This window comes from Crocuta crocuta, unplaced genomic scaffold (assembly GCF_008692635.1).
Source record: "Crocuta crocuta isolate KB4526 unplaced genomic scaffold, BGI_CrCroc_1.0 scaffold19, whole genome shotgun sequence".
In the NCBI taxonomy this organism is placed as follows: Eukaryota; Metazoa; Chordata; class Mammalia; order Carnivora; family Hyaenidae; genus Crocuta; species Crocuta crocuta.
The window spans coordinates 2,613,888-2,628,893 of NW_027551565.1; the positions used below are offsets into that span (position 1 = coordinate 2,613,888).

At 38.0% G+C, this 15,006-nt stretch overlaps 1 pseudogene; it reads left to right on the forward strand.

Annotated features, from left to right (window-relative positions):
- The first annotated feature begins 13,753 nt into the window (after window positions 1–13,753).
- Window positions 13,754–14,523, forward strand: LOC144220012 (small ribosomal subunit protein eS6 pseudogene; annotated as a pseudogene).
- Window positions 14,524–15,006: the final 483 nt, after the last annotated feature.

Below are 15,006 nucleotides of genomic sequence, written 5' to 3' on the forward strand. Positions count from 1 at the left end.
TAATATATCTGATTAGAGTCTAATATCTAGAATATATAAAGAACACTTAGAGCTCAACAATAAAAAGACAAATAACCCAACATGAATAAGGGGAAAGTATTTGAATAAACATTTTTTCAAAGAAGATATATGCGCGTGGAAATCATTAATTGGGAATATCATTAATCATTGGGAAAATACAAATCAAAACCACAATGAGATACTATTTAATATCCATTAGGTTGACTATAGTAAGAAAGAAAGAAAGAAAGAAAGAAAGAAAGAAAGAAAGAAAAGAAAGGAAGGAAGGGAGGGAGGGAGGGAGGAAAGAAGGAAGAAAACAAGCATTAATGGGGGTATGGAGAAATTAGAACCATCATACATTGCTGTTGGAGATGTAAAATGTTGTAGCCACTGTAGAAAAGTTTAGCAGTTCTTCAAAAAGTTAAATAGAATTTAGCACATGACCCAAACATTACAGCCTTCTGTATATACCCAAGATAAATGAAAACATGTTTACAAAAAATTGTTTATAGATGTACATAGCAGCATTATTCACAATATCCAAAAACTAAAAACAATCCAAATGTTCATCAACTGAAAAGTAGATAAACAAAATGTGACATATCCATTCAATGGAATATTAATCTATAAAATGGAATGAATTCTAGAAAGAACCTAAGTGTCCATCAAAATATAGTAGATGAAAAAAATATAGAACTATTCATACAATAGAATTTTACTCAAAAGAATGAACTTGATACATGCTACAACACTGATGAGCTTTGGAAATATTATGGAAGTGCAAGAAACTAAACACTAAAGGCATTTTAAATTTTAATTTCTATGTATTTATTACTGGTATACAGAGAAACTATCAATCTTGTATACAATCAATTGGTATACACCAGTGCATTTAGTCTCCTTTATCATCCTATAAATTCATTTTACTAGAGTCTTTCAGATTTATATCATATAATTTGAAAAACAAGATAATTCCATATAATCTTTTCAAATATTCACATTGGTTATTTTATTTCCCTACCTTATTATACTCATCAGTACTTCTAAAACATGTGATGTTCAAACATAGTATTTATTTTTGTCATATTTTTATTTGAGAGAGAAAGAGCATGAGTGGGGGAGAGGGACAGAGAGACAGAGAGAGAGAGAGAGAATCTCAAGCTGGCTGCATCCACAGGGTGGAACCCAACGAGGGGCCTGGTCCCAGGATCCTGGGACTGCGATCTGAGCCGAAATCAAGAGTCAGACATTTAACCTACCAAGCCACCTCTTAGGTGCCTGGATGGCTCAACTGGTTAAGGAGCCAACTCTTGATTTGGGCTCAGGTGCCTGAGCTGTCAGTGCAGAATCTGCTTAACATTCTCTCTCCTCTCTCTCTGCCCCTCCCTGCTTGCACTTGCTCACTCTTGCACACACGTGTTCTCTCTTTCTCAAAATAAAGAAACATAAACAAAATTTTTTTTTTTTACAAATAGTTTATTGTCAAATTAGTTTCCACATAACACTCAGTGCTCATCCCCACAAGGGTCCTCCTCCATGCCCATCCCCCCTCCCCCCCCCATCCATCAGTCCTCAGTTTTTGTCAGCATTCAAGAGTCTCTCATGGTTTGCCTCTCTCCCTTTCCCCCACCATTTCCGCCCTTCTTCTCCCCCTTGGTCCTCCGTCAAGTTCCTCCTAATCCTCCTATACGTGCAAACATATGGTATTTGTCCTTCTCTGCCTGACTTATTTCACTCAGCATAACACCCTCAAGGTCCATCCATGTTGCTACACATGGCTCAACATCCCTCCTCATCAGGGAAATACAAATCAAAACCACACTGAGATAACATAAACAAAATTTTTAAAATGATGTCTTCCACGGGGCGCTTGGATGGCTCAGTCAGTTAAGCGTCCGTCTTAGGCTCCCACGGTTCGTGGGTTTGAACCCTGCGTTGGGCTCTGTGCTGACAGCTAGCTCAGAGCCTGGAGTCTGTTTCGGGTTCTGTGTCTCCCTTTCTCTCTGACCCTCCTCTGCTCACGCTCTCTCTCTCTCTCTCTCAGAAATAAATAAAACATTTTAAAAAATGTTAATAAATAAAAATGATATCTTCTAAATTTCCTTGTTTTATTAAACCAAAGTAGTAGGATTTGAAAAATGAATTCTATGCCCAAACAATTGTTAATCATTAAATTACCTTAAAAAAATTCTCTTTAAGTTGCTTCTTTCTTGAACTAAGTTAGTTTTCTTGNCAGCAAGCTCCTGCACTAAGGTTTCTGACAGTCATGAAGTCATTATGTCATGGTCTTCATTATAATCCTACAATAAAACCATTTCTTTCAGACTGAGGGGAGCCCAATATACAGAACAGAAGACACAAAACCCACCCAATATTAGTATAAGATTTAAGTTGAATTTGTAATGTACTAGAATATTTTGCTTACATTGCAATAACGTACAATATGACTTTTTAATTGTGCTAGGTGCCTTTTTTTTGGCACCTAGTCACTTTTATGACTCAATGTGAAACTCAAAGTTAAGTGTGTCTCATATTAAAATGGTAGCAGAGATAGGGAAGGATCAATATTATACTCTAAAGAAGCTGTTATGTGATTATCTGCTTTACTGGTCTGAGCAACAGTTAATTCCCAGGTGCAAATAATACCATAAAATACAATATTCCCCCTTAGAGATAGTTTAACTCCAGTATTACTACACTCTTAATCCAATCTTTGACTCAAACCAAATTCAGTGAGCTGCAGATACTATGGAGTTAAAAATGGCAGAAAGCCACCATAACATATCAAATATCTATATGCTTGGTAGAAATCATTCCCATCTATTCACAAGAAGCCTTCATTTGTCATGTTTCTACTGTATTACCTTTCCACAAAACAAAACAAAATAGACTATGGAGTTTGATATGTCAGCTACTGAGATTAAAAAAAAGTGGAAGGGTTGGGGCGCCTGGGTGGCTTAGTCACTTAAGCGTTCGACTTCAGCTCAGGTCATGATCTCACAGTCCATGGGTTCAAGCCCCACGTTAGGCTCTGTGCTGACAGCTCAGAGCCTGAGCATGCTTCAGATCCTGTGTCTCCCTCTCTCTCTGCCCCTCACCCGCTCACTCTCTGTCTCTTTCAAAAATAAAATAAAGACATAATTTTTTTTTTTTTAAAAGTGGAAGGGTAAGCCAGGCCTGTTTTAAATTCTATAGGCAATGAAATCAAGACATTACAAGTCTAGCAAAGGCCATTTTTTTTCAAGCTTCTAAAAATATCCATGCATTGAGAGGAATGTAGAAGAGGAAAGATTTACCCATTACTTATTCTTCCAAAGCTATTGATCCTTAGTAATAATGCTTCTTTAAAATCAACATTGTTAGGCACATTAAAGCTAAAATACTTGAAAAGAGTTTGCCAAAGTCAAACAATCCTCATCCCACACATGCAATCAACAGGTTGAGTTAGGTGTCAACTGGCAAGAAGTTCAGTTTCTGGGGACGACCTGAAGGATGGTGTTCTGATCAAACAAAAATCCAGCAGCACAATTCTGAAACCTCTGAGAATGTGCTTTATCAATGTGGGAATAACAGGAGAAAAGAATTTCAAATAATTACCATAATCCGCTGGAAACTCAAGGCTTAATTTCATAGCTTAGCAGCTGTGTGTGAATCAAGGGCAAGTCAAGGTATAAAGACCTAGAGCCAAAGCACCTATTAAGAGCCATTTCATCTCTGTATCTTTTCCATTATCTTTTGTTACTTACTCATTAATCAATAAGCATTTATTGGAAGCATGTCTTTCATATGATACATAGTTATGTGGAATACAAAAGAAATATCAACATCTATCCCCCTCAAATTTATGATCAGTACAGATATAGAGCAGTAACCTTTAAGATTAGTGGTATTCTAAATGAATTATATTTTCATGTATCTACAATTATGTTTGATTTGAGAAGCATATCTGGAAAGGCTGAGTCAGATACTATAGGTAGAAGCAATTAATGAGAGTTCACTTAATTTGATAGCTCAGATTTGACAAGTGTTTATCCCAGCATTTTAATAACTTAATAAGTTCCAAGTAATTTTAGTAGAGAGGTGATATATCAATTACCCACACCAATCCATCTATCATATTGTAATAATGCCCTCAGTCTTATCTGGTTTACCTTTCTGATGATCTATCCCATTATTGCTCACATACATCTTCTCTCTCTTCCCATTTCATCTCTTCACAGAATCCTCTGTATTCTTTTTTTTTTTAAGATAAATCAGAATAATTTCTTAGTCTGAAGATAAGCTGAACTATATGAAGAATGTAATAGATGAAATATGTCGTAATCTGGACAGGAAAACAGAGATGTCAAGAAAAAAAAATTTTTTTTTTAATTATGGCTGAAGTTCAGAGTTAACCTACTGGCCAAAGGTAATGATTATCATGCTATTAGTAACCAATAACATTAGTTTAATTTCTAAGAGATAGAGGATATCTCTTCCTTAAGACTATGCTTAATATTATCATTATAAGACTGAAGCTGACTTGGGGCTCTTGGGTGGCTCAGTCAGTTAAGCATCCAACATCCACTCAGGTCATTATTTCATGGTTCAGTTCTAAGTTTGAGCCCCACATCAGGTTCTGTGCTAACAACACAGAACTTGGAACCTGTTTTGAGTTCTGTGCCTCTCTCTCTCTGCCTCTCCTCCATTCATTTTGTCTCTCTTTCTCTCTCTCAAAAATAAATAAACATTAAAAGTTTTTACAAAATATTATCACTATAAGACTGAAGCTGAATTTAATCTTTTTTGCCTCAACACATTTTTGGTTTATTATGGCAGCTATTTAGGATATTTGTCTTATTTTGTCTAATATGAATTCTGATATATCTCAGAGCAATGTCCACCTAAGTTATTTTAATTTCGGGATCAGGGTACTATGGAAGTACTCCTCAAACTTAAACGTGCTTACAAATCTTGTGGCTGTCAGAGCTACCTGGGTAGCTCAGGTGGTTTAGTGTCAGATTTTTGGCTCAGATCAGGATCTCACAGTTGGTGTGTTTGAGTCCTGCATTGGGCTCTGTGCTGACAGCTCAGAGCATGGAGCCTGCTTTGGATTCTGTGTTTCCCTCTGTCTCTGCCCCTTCCCGACTTTCTGTCTCTCTCTCTCTCCAAAATAAATCAACATTAAAAGAAAAACAACAAGTCTTCTGGGGAGTTGTTAAGATGCAGATTCTGATTCAGTAGGTCTCTGTGAGGTCCGAGGTTCAGTACTTTAGAATACTCCCAAGTGCCTCACACTTTGAATAGCAAGGCATTACAGCATTTACTGCATGGTGCTGTGTTATTTGTTTGAACAAGTGTTATCCAATAGTCTATGGTGCCTGGAGTGTTGTTGATGCTCACAAATGCTTATTGAATGAATGAATGTCTAAAATTCAACCTGACATAAAGTTCACCATCCAGGCAGGACTCTTAGTTTTTCTCAACCTTCAAGGCTTCTAAAACTGCTGAGAAATTTTCTCTTGTGAGAAAAGATCATGACCCTGATCCAGTCCCAGGGTGCTTCTTCACTAACCAACCTACCACAGGAGACTTGCTTTCAGATAGTAGAGTACAATTCCAACACTTGACCTGAGAGGTTAATTCCTGTGGAACTTTTTTAAAGGGCAGAACTTTTGACATTGGTTTTGGAAGTTAGACTTTTTATTATTTATTTTCTATCTTGTGTAAAAGTTGCCACAAACTCAGTCACTTAGAACAACATCCATTTATTAGCTTCACAGTTCTGAAGTCCAGGCATGATGTGGCTAGGCTTAAAAATTGAAATCAATGTAAGTTGGTCTGATTTGCTCCCTGGAAGCTCTTGTTTTCCAAATTATGATGATTTTTTGCATACTTAACTGCTTAATTTTAGTGTAGTCTAGTTAGCTAGTATAATTATTGCTTTTATGGTCAGTGCTTTTGAGTAAAATTAAAATATCAGGATTGGTTCACTTCCAAACAATAGGAAATTCAACTTCAATTGCCATAAACAAAAAAGGGAAAGCATAGTCTCATATAATTTTAGAGTCTTTCAATAATAATATCTTCTGTTAGAATCTGAATCAGGCACAAATGACCATAAAGATTCATCTCTCTGTTCTGACTCATAAGGGCTAGTAGTGCCATTCTTCCTTCCCATACTCCAAGTGGTGGGCACTGGTATCTTTAGATTCATCCTTGTCATCACAAAATAACCGCAGCACCACACCTCACACTCATATGATCAAGTCTGCAGGACACTGATAAAATTTCTCTTTCCCAGAAGCCCAAATGTTGGTTCTGTGTTTCATCAGTTCTCATTTTCATACATGCCAATCTTGAACTGATAACTATGGCCAAGAAGATGGGGCATGCTGACCAATTTTACACTATTGTGGGCCAACTTCTGTTTCTAAAAATTGAGTCAACCACTAAAAACCACTTGGACTGAGAGTAGGGAAATGAGGGTAAGGTTATCAAAAACAAAAACAAAAAACACTACTCCTTTGGGGACAGGTGGCCAAAAAACCCAACAAATATCCATATAATAATCATTTTTAACTTCACAAGTGACACTGAAATGTGATTACTACTACATTTATGAGTAGAGACTTGATATCAAATACTGGCCTTTCTATTCCTTGTGATAATGATTTACTCTAAGTTATAACTGCATCATATTTATGATGGAAATAACACTTTTAAAGTTATCATGAATTAAATAGAAATTATACGTAAAGTGCTTGCCATATGCTTGATAAGTATAGTAGCACAGTTGTTATTAACATTTCAGTGTTAATTGAGCTATGTACTGCCTGTCTTCAGGTATTTACATGTGAACCTTCCTCCCTGATTATGGTAACAAAGACATAGTCCTTTCTTCATTAAACACCAGACATCTCCCATCAGAAGGAGATGAAGCTGGAGTGTGGGGCTCATGCCTGCCCCAGTGAGATCCAACCCTGTGTGATCTGTTTGTAGGATGATGAAAAGAAGAAACAAAGTGTTCCTTCTTAACAGACTTACTATTCTGTTTTCAATCTATTAACTCCAAGTTCTTTACTTTTTTTCTGAAAGAAAAGTGAATTTGGGCAATTTAATTAATTTTCAGTGAATAAAAATTCACTCCTCAATAAAATGGGCATTAACATCATCTAACAGAGTAGAACTTATGTTATATGTTAGCACTTAGCTAAAATAGGGACTCAAGTAACATGAATCTCTCCCTGCCCCTTCTCCTATACCAACTGTGAATCCTTTCTAGTCCTTCACATTTCTTTCATCTTTTTCCTATATCAACATTCACTAGCAAAAGCACACATCCTTTCAAGGAAACAACCATTCTTAGGATTTCTCTAGGAAAATATGTTCCCAAGAAAAGCCATCAGCCAAAGAACAGTTAAGGGAAGGGGCACAGCAATTCCCATTTACTGTAAGTACACTGTAAGATGGCAGGGAGCCATATTTTAAATTTATTCTGTTTGAGCTTATTTGTGGCCAATTTTGAACTCTTGCTTATTTTTAGAGAAGCCTCAATTACATCACCCAGACTAAAAGAGATTTTCAGGACAATTAAGAAACAGATGTACTTAACATAAGTGTTTGAAGCTTTTAAAATAGCCCATTATTTGCTTATCTTCAAGAAAGTTCATCACAAAACAAAATCCTACTCTAAATGTTCCTTGAGAATATATCATACTATTATCACTAGTGGCCAGAGGGGAGAAGTTTGTATTTATCCTAATCCACATGCTAGAATATTTTATTTTTAAACCTTAAATATTGTTTAATGTTTTTTATTTATTTTTGAGAAAAACAGACAGCATGAGTGGTGGGAGGGAAGAGAGAGAGGAAAACAGAATCCAAAGCAGGCCCCAGGCTCTGAGCTGTCAGCACAGAGTCCAGTGTGGGGCTCGAACCCATGAGCTGTGAGATCATGACCTTACCTGAAGTTGGACGCTTAGCCGACTGAGCCACCCAGGTGCCCCTAGAATATTTTATTTTTAAGAATCAATTTCAGGGGCACCCGGGTGGCTCAGTTGGTTAAGGGTCCAACTTTGGCTCAGGTCATGATCTCACAGTTCGTGGGTTCGAGCCCCACATTGGGCTCTGTGCTGACAGCTAGCTAAGAGCCTGGAGCTTGCTTCAGATTCCGTGTCTCCCTCTCTGTCTGACCCGTCCCTGGTCATGCTGTCTCTCTGTCTCAGAAATAAAAATAAATAAATAAAAATAAATTTAAAAAAATCAATTTCAAAGTACATTTTTACCAGTGCCATGGATGTGCCCAACACTATGCTAAGAGTGTAAAGATAACCAAAGAAATGATCACATTTAAAAACATAAATCATTACAGGCATGGAAGAATATTAGCTAATCATATGCCAAAAAAAAAAAAATGCTACCATCTAGTAAGGACTGACTGAACTATTCCAAATCACAATGAGTCCTTTTTCTCTCCTTGCTCCATATATTTCTGTGAGAGGCTTGAAATTTACTTAGTATAGGATTTCAAAATCAAATTCTTACACATTGGACCTATTGTGTTTAAAAATGTAGGCAATCTCTATTTGCCCAGAATAACTTGAGCCAATGATTCATAATATTGAAATTACAAAAAAAATCCATTAAATTTAAAACATCTGAATAATTCAGATGAAAGTAAATTATTCACTTTAAATTACATGATTAATCGATCTAGTTATTTAATTATAAAGTCTTGAAATAGTTGTTTCTTATTTCACCTGCCATCTTGCCCTTGAAGCTTTCAGAGCCTGGAAGTCTGGGGAAGGTACTCAGCTGGAAGGAAGGAAGGAAAAAGATGCTGGAGGGAAGGAGCTCAAGGCAGAGGAGGCCAAACCAGAAGAATATTTCAGAAAATTGATATACTAGAGCCTTGCACCACTCCAGGAGCGGTCCTGTACAGCTCTCGGAAAGCTTTGTACAACTTCTCCAGCAAAAAGCACAACTGTTTCTACTTTGGTAACATTTATCTCTTTGTTAAGAAGACCAATGGCCATTTGATGACACATGATTCACTGGTGAACTTTACAAAAATAGCCTAAAAGGGAGAAGTTGGCCTTTCAGTCAATCAGCAACCAATGAATTAGTTGGAGTGAGATGGTTTAGAGATTTAGTTACTGCTGGGTTCAACCTGGTTTCCAGTGATGGATGGGGGTGGAGATCCAAGCAGTGAGGAAACAGGAATCTAAGGTGAGAAAGAAATAAGTATCTGGGTCAGTGGGGGCAGGACAACTGTAGCATCCTGTTTCCTTGATTAACTACTATTTAAATTAATAATTTAATCCTCAATAGGAGGTCCCAGGAGAGGGTCCTTGCCCACTGAAACAGGACCCTTTCTGAGCAATGAAAGGAGATTCTTCCAATAGGAATGTGATGGTATATTTTGGAGATGATCAAGGAAGGAGACAGACCATACTATGAAAATAATAAATGTCAATATTGTTCAGCGCCCATTACCTCACAATGTATGAGTCAATGTTTGTGCAGACTTCTGAGTTCATAAGGTAAGAGTAAATAGAAATAATTACCATTAAATACCAAGCTTTGCAGTCCTCACCCTAAAGGCTGTATTTACAGAAGCAGTCTTAAGCACCTCTCTGAAGAGCCATTAGCCAAAGTGATGAAAGAGGAAGATCTTTTCTGAGAGCACTATAATTCAACAATCACAGCAATGTCTTAGTGTTGGAAAGAACAGAGAGTAGCACTGGAATAACTGAACTACAGTTCCTTCTTTCCCACCAAAGATACGAAGGATTTATTTATCTTTTTTAAGCCATAGCTTTTTTGTCGATAAAAACGGAGATAATAATAACATTTGTTCAAGGTTGATATGAAGACTAAGAAGAGCATATGTAAAATTCCTATCACAATACTAGCATATATTAAAATTAAAATAAATCATAGCTATTACACTGGTGGTCACAGCTAACCCATAAAAAGTCCTTTATTCTAGCTATTTTGTGTTCTGTCTTCTACCTTTTCTTTTATTTAAAATTTTTTTAACTTTTATTACTTTTTGAGAGAAAGAGACAGAGTGTGAGCAGGAGATGAGCAGACAGAGAAGGAGACAGAATTGGAAGCAGGCTCCAGGCTCTGAGCTGTCAGCACAGAGCCCACTGTGGGGCTCCAAGTCATGAGTGGTGAGATTATGAACTGAGCTGAAGTCAGATGCTTAACTGATTGAATCATCCAGGTGTCCCTACTATTTCTTATAAATCCATTAGCTCTGTGCTAGTATTTGACTTTATGCCTCATACTTATTTTTACCTCTCTTCAGATGGTCTCTGACCATCTGAAGAATAATTGGGCTCCACTGTCTGCTTGATTTTTTCATCCCAGCTTTACTCCTCAGTGTTCTATACTGTATCTCCCCTTGGCTCCATGATCTGCATCTAATGGGCAAGTTCCATCCAGTCCCTACATCTAGTTTAGAAGTGGGTAGTCAGGGAATATCCATGAAGACTTTTTGGATGAACTAGGGTATGAGCTATACCTTGAGAACAGGCAAAATTGAAGTTGAAGAGGACTGTATGTTTTCTTTTCAATATTCCATATACACCACCAGGTTCTGTTTTGCATATCCTGTTATAATCCCATCTTTCCTTACTTCAGCATTTTGGTATAGTATTTCAGTGTTCCAAAAATGGATGACATCATTGTCAGGGACAAAAGAATTGGCTTACTTTTTATTGATAACAAGCTGGGTTGGTTATTTCCTGATGAAATGATAGTACCTTGATTCAGAAATTCCTGTGTTGGTGGGATCATGAGTCCAGTTGCTTTCAAATTGTGATTTGTGAAGCCCTGGAGTAGTTCATGGCTCTTCCTGGGGAATCTAGAAAGGGAAGACAAATCAGGATGCAGGCTGCTTGGCTCCAACCCAAGCATTCCACTTTTATTGCTCCATATTGGATTCTAGATAAGATTTTATTTAGAAAATAAAAAATAATTACATACCTTGAAATGTTAAAATGTAACACTTCCCAGTTACTGCTGTAGCTAGGGGTAGCCAATAAAAAGTAAGCTAAGGTATGGGGTGAGACTTCCAGGAAAGTGCTGTAGAAGGAAACTAAACAGAGTAAATCCATCTTTTATCCTTTGCTTTCTCTTCCTTCCTACTGTCTGGTAGGCAGACATAACTGCTGGAGTTCTCCTGGACATGCGGCAACCTAGGGATGGAAACCATGTGCTACATCAGTTTAGAAAAATAGAATGGTCCTAGAAACCTGATGACCTTGAAGTTGCCACACCAGCCGAGGATTGCTCATTTATGGATTTCCTTCATGTAAATAAAAAATAAGACTCCAACTTGTTTAAGTCACTGTTATTATTTTTTAATATTAAACAAAACCTAATCCTGATGCGCAAGAAGACAAGTAAAGAGGCGAATTCAGAAGGATGATAACTTATGATGGGGATAGAATTTTTTAGAGAATCATAAGGTTCAAATGTAACCCAGGCATTGGGGTTTGGGAAAGGTTTCTTAGAGAAGTAATATCTAAACTGAATTCTGTAAAATGAGTTGAAGTCAGTCAAGCAAAGAGTATGGGAAGCAGGTATCAGGGATATGGAGCGCTGAGTGCAAACCTGGGGGATGGGGAGTAGGGAGAGGATCCAGTGCCTTCTGGTAATTTAAAGTATTTCAGTGAAGATCGTAGGAAGAAGGCATGGGTGGGGGGGCGGTAAGGCATGAGAAGGGGTCATAAAGTGTCTTGCCTGACTAGAAAGGGAGGCCACTAAAGGATTTTAAGAAGGGAGTAATATGATAATATTTGGATTTTAGACATATCATTCTAAATTGAAGTGATGGAAAACCAATTAGGAGGCTGTTTTAATAAGACTGCCAAAGTAGAGCAAAAAAAAAAAAAAAAAGGATTAAGAGAAGGGAACTTTTAAGAATGTGGTTATTGATCAAATTGGATGAAGCAGATGAATCTACAAGAAAGAAGGAAGAATTAAGGTTAATGCCTGGGTTCCTAGGTTGGTAATTTTGTTCATTGATTTAAGGAATCCAGAAAGAGGAGCAGCCTTGCTGTCTTCAAAGGTCACCAAAAGATTACCTATATCTGCATATGAACACTTGTAAATGCCAGTCATATAAGGTAAGCTTCCTGAGTCTGCTAGCTCATTCTTTGCGTGATTTAGCTGCCTTATTTCCTTTTGTTTCATTTTGTGGTATCTGCCCATTGACCTTCTTCATATGAAATATGGCATAATGGATGATTTTCCAGATCCAACAATATTTCATCCTTTAACATAAAACGTCTGCATAAATTTGTCTAATGTGAAAGACATATGATACAACTGAGGAAAACATGTTTCAATAATAATTCTGCTCTTTCCTGTCACTAAACGTTTTTTTCTTCTTCTAGTTGGATATCAAAAACCCAAAGGGGTGCCTGGGTGGCTCAGTTGGTTAAGCGTCTGACTTTTGATTTCAGCTTAGGTTACAATCTCACAGATTCATGAGTTAGAGCCCCGCATAGGGCTCCATGATGACAGTGTGGAGCCTGCTTGGGATTCTGCCTCTCTCTCTCTGTCCCTCCCTATTCTCTCTCTCTCTCTCTTTCTCTCTCTCTCTCTGTCTCAGAATAAATAAACTTTAAAAAAAAAACCCAAAGAAGACTTTGTATAGTAGGACACATTAGTCTAATTGTCCAAATCTCATATCAGATTTATTGTGCTCCACTATTGACATACTTTCTCTGCAACATACATTCTTTTATATCCAAGAGTGGATGTTAGGGAAACTTAATTTAACCCTAGTCATTGTAGTGAGATCAGATTCAAGAAGGAACTTCTAATAGAATCTGTATTGCCAGGGTAAAACCATACAAGACTACTTTTAATGGATACAGAATAAATCATGACAATCACTAACAGTAGTTATATCCAAATACCGAATATATCTACAGTTCTCAAACCCAAGGAAAGCATGTAATCAAGCAGTAAGTAAAGAAGAATCTTAATATAGTTTTGCTTTATTAATGTCTTCCAAAGTTGTATGTTAAGCACTTCCTATGTTCTCATGAAGCTGAGAATCTAATAATTGAGACAGGCCAACACATGAATAACTATGTAATTACAAATTAGAACAAGTGCTCTGAAAGAAATGTCAAATATAATTAAAGAATATAATGGAAGGCTCTGATTGAAGATTGAGGAGGGACCAAGTATCAGTCAAGGTTCAGCCATAGATAGCAGAATCTATGTTAGGTAGCTTAAATTAAAGGTATTCATTGCAGAGTATGAGTGGTTGAGCTACAGCCGCTAGAATGAGCTGCCATAAATGGTCCCCAAAGCCACACCATGGATGGTCCATGAAAAGAGCTACTCCTTCTGCCAGAATCAGAGAGCTGATATTCTTACTGCTGACCTCAGAACCACAGCCGCTAGGCTAAGCTCTGCTTCATAAAAATGGTCGCCTCTAACCTTGCCTTTCTCTCCAGTTAACTCAATTCTGAATTCAAGCCTTCCATGAGAGCTTCTGTTTGGTAAACATAAATCACATTCAGAACTCAGACAGCAAAGCAATACGAGTAATGCAGTCAGGAGGCCGTAGCAAAAGAGACTGGAAGAGGTAATGAACAGGAGAAGCAAGAGAACTACAAAATCTGCCACAGGTATAAAGGGAAGGCGTTCCCAAAGGAAAGCGAGGCTTGAGGGAAAATGTTGGCCAGGTGAAGAGTGGGAAGAAAGGAATCACTGAGCTCTTTTTCGTGGAGCCTCGGAGGCGGTAGGCAGCCTCAAGATGAAGCTGAACATCTCTTTCCCAGCTACTGGCTGCCAGAAACTCATTGAAGTGGACAATGAACTCAAACTTCATACCTTTTATGAGAAGCGAATGGCCACAGAAGTTGCTGCTGACGCTCTAGGGGAAGAATGGAAGAGTTACGTGGTCCGAGTCGGTGGCAATGACATACAAGGCTTCCCCATGAAGCAGGGAGTGGTGACCCATGGCCGTGTCCGCCTACTGCTGAGTAAGGGGCATTCCTGCTACCGACCAAGGAGGACTGAAGAAAGAAAGCGCAAATCTGTCCAGGCTGCATTGTGGATGCCAATCTCAGTGTTCTCAACTCGGTCATCGTGAAATAAGGGGGGGAAGGATATTCCTGGACTCACTGATACTCCTGTGCCTCGTTGTCTGGGGCCCAAAAGAGCTAGCAGAATCTGCAAGCTTTTCAATCACTCAGAGGAAGATGATGTCCGTCAGTATGTTATGAGAAAGCCCCTAAACAGAGAAGGTAAGAAACCTCAAACCAAAGCGCCCAAGATTCAGCGTCTTGTCACTCCACGTGTGCTCCAACGCAAACGTTGGCGCACTGCTTTGAAGAAGCAGCGTACAAAGAAAAACAAGGAAGAGGCTGCAGAATATACTAAGCTTTTGGCCAAGAGAATGAAGGAGGCCAAAGAAAAATGCCAAGAACTGATTGCCAACAGACACGGAGGCTGTCTTCTCTGAGAGCTTCTACCTCAAAGTCTGAGTCCAGTAAAAAATGAGATTCTTCTAAAAGGAACAAATAAATAAGATCAGACATTAAAAAAAAAAAAAAAAAAGAATCACCAAGAAAGATCTGCTTACATGTGGGCCCTGAGGTAAGAAACAGTTGGCCCATCTAGAACTTAAAAGAAGACCAGCGATTCTGGAGGTCAGTGAGTGAGGGGCTCAGTGTTGGGAGGAAGCCATGGAAACTGGCCCAGGCCAGGCCATGCAGGACCTCATACAACATGTTAACAAATTAAATGTTTTAATTTAATGATTTTAATTTTCTTCTAAGTAACATTGGAAGCCATTTAAGGGTGTTAAGGTAAGCATTACTATGATCATATCAATATTTTTAAAGATAACTCTGGCTGCTGTGTGTAGAATGGGTTTTAGAGAGTCCAGATTGAAGATGGGGAGGGCTATTGGGAGGCTCCTGCTGTACACCCCGTGAGTGGGGATGGGAGAAGGAATGAAGTGAAATGATTCAAAGCATCTCC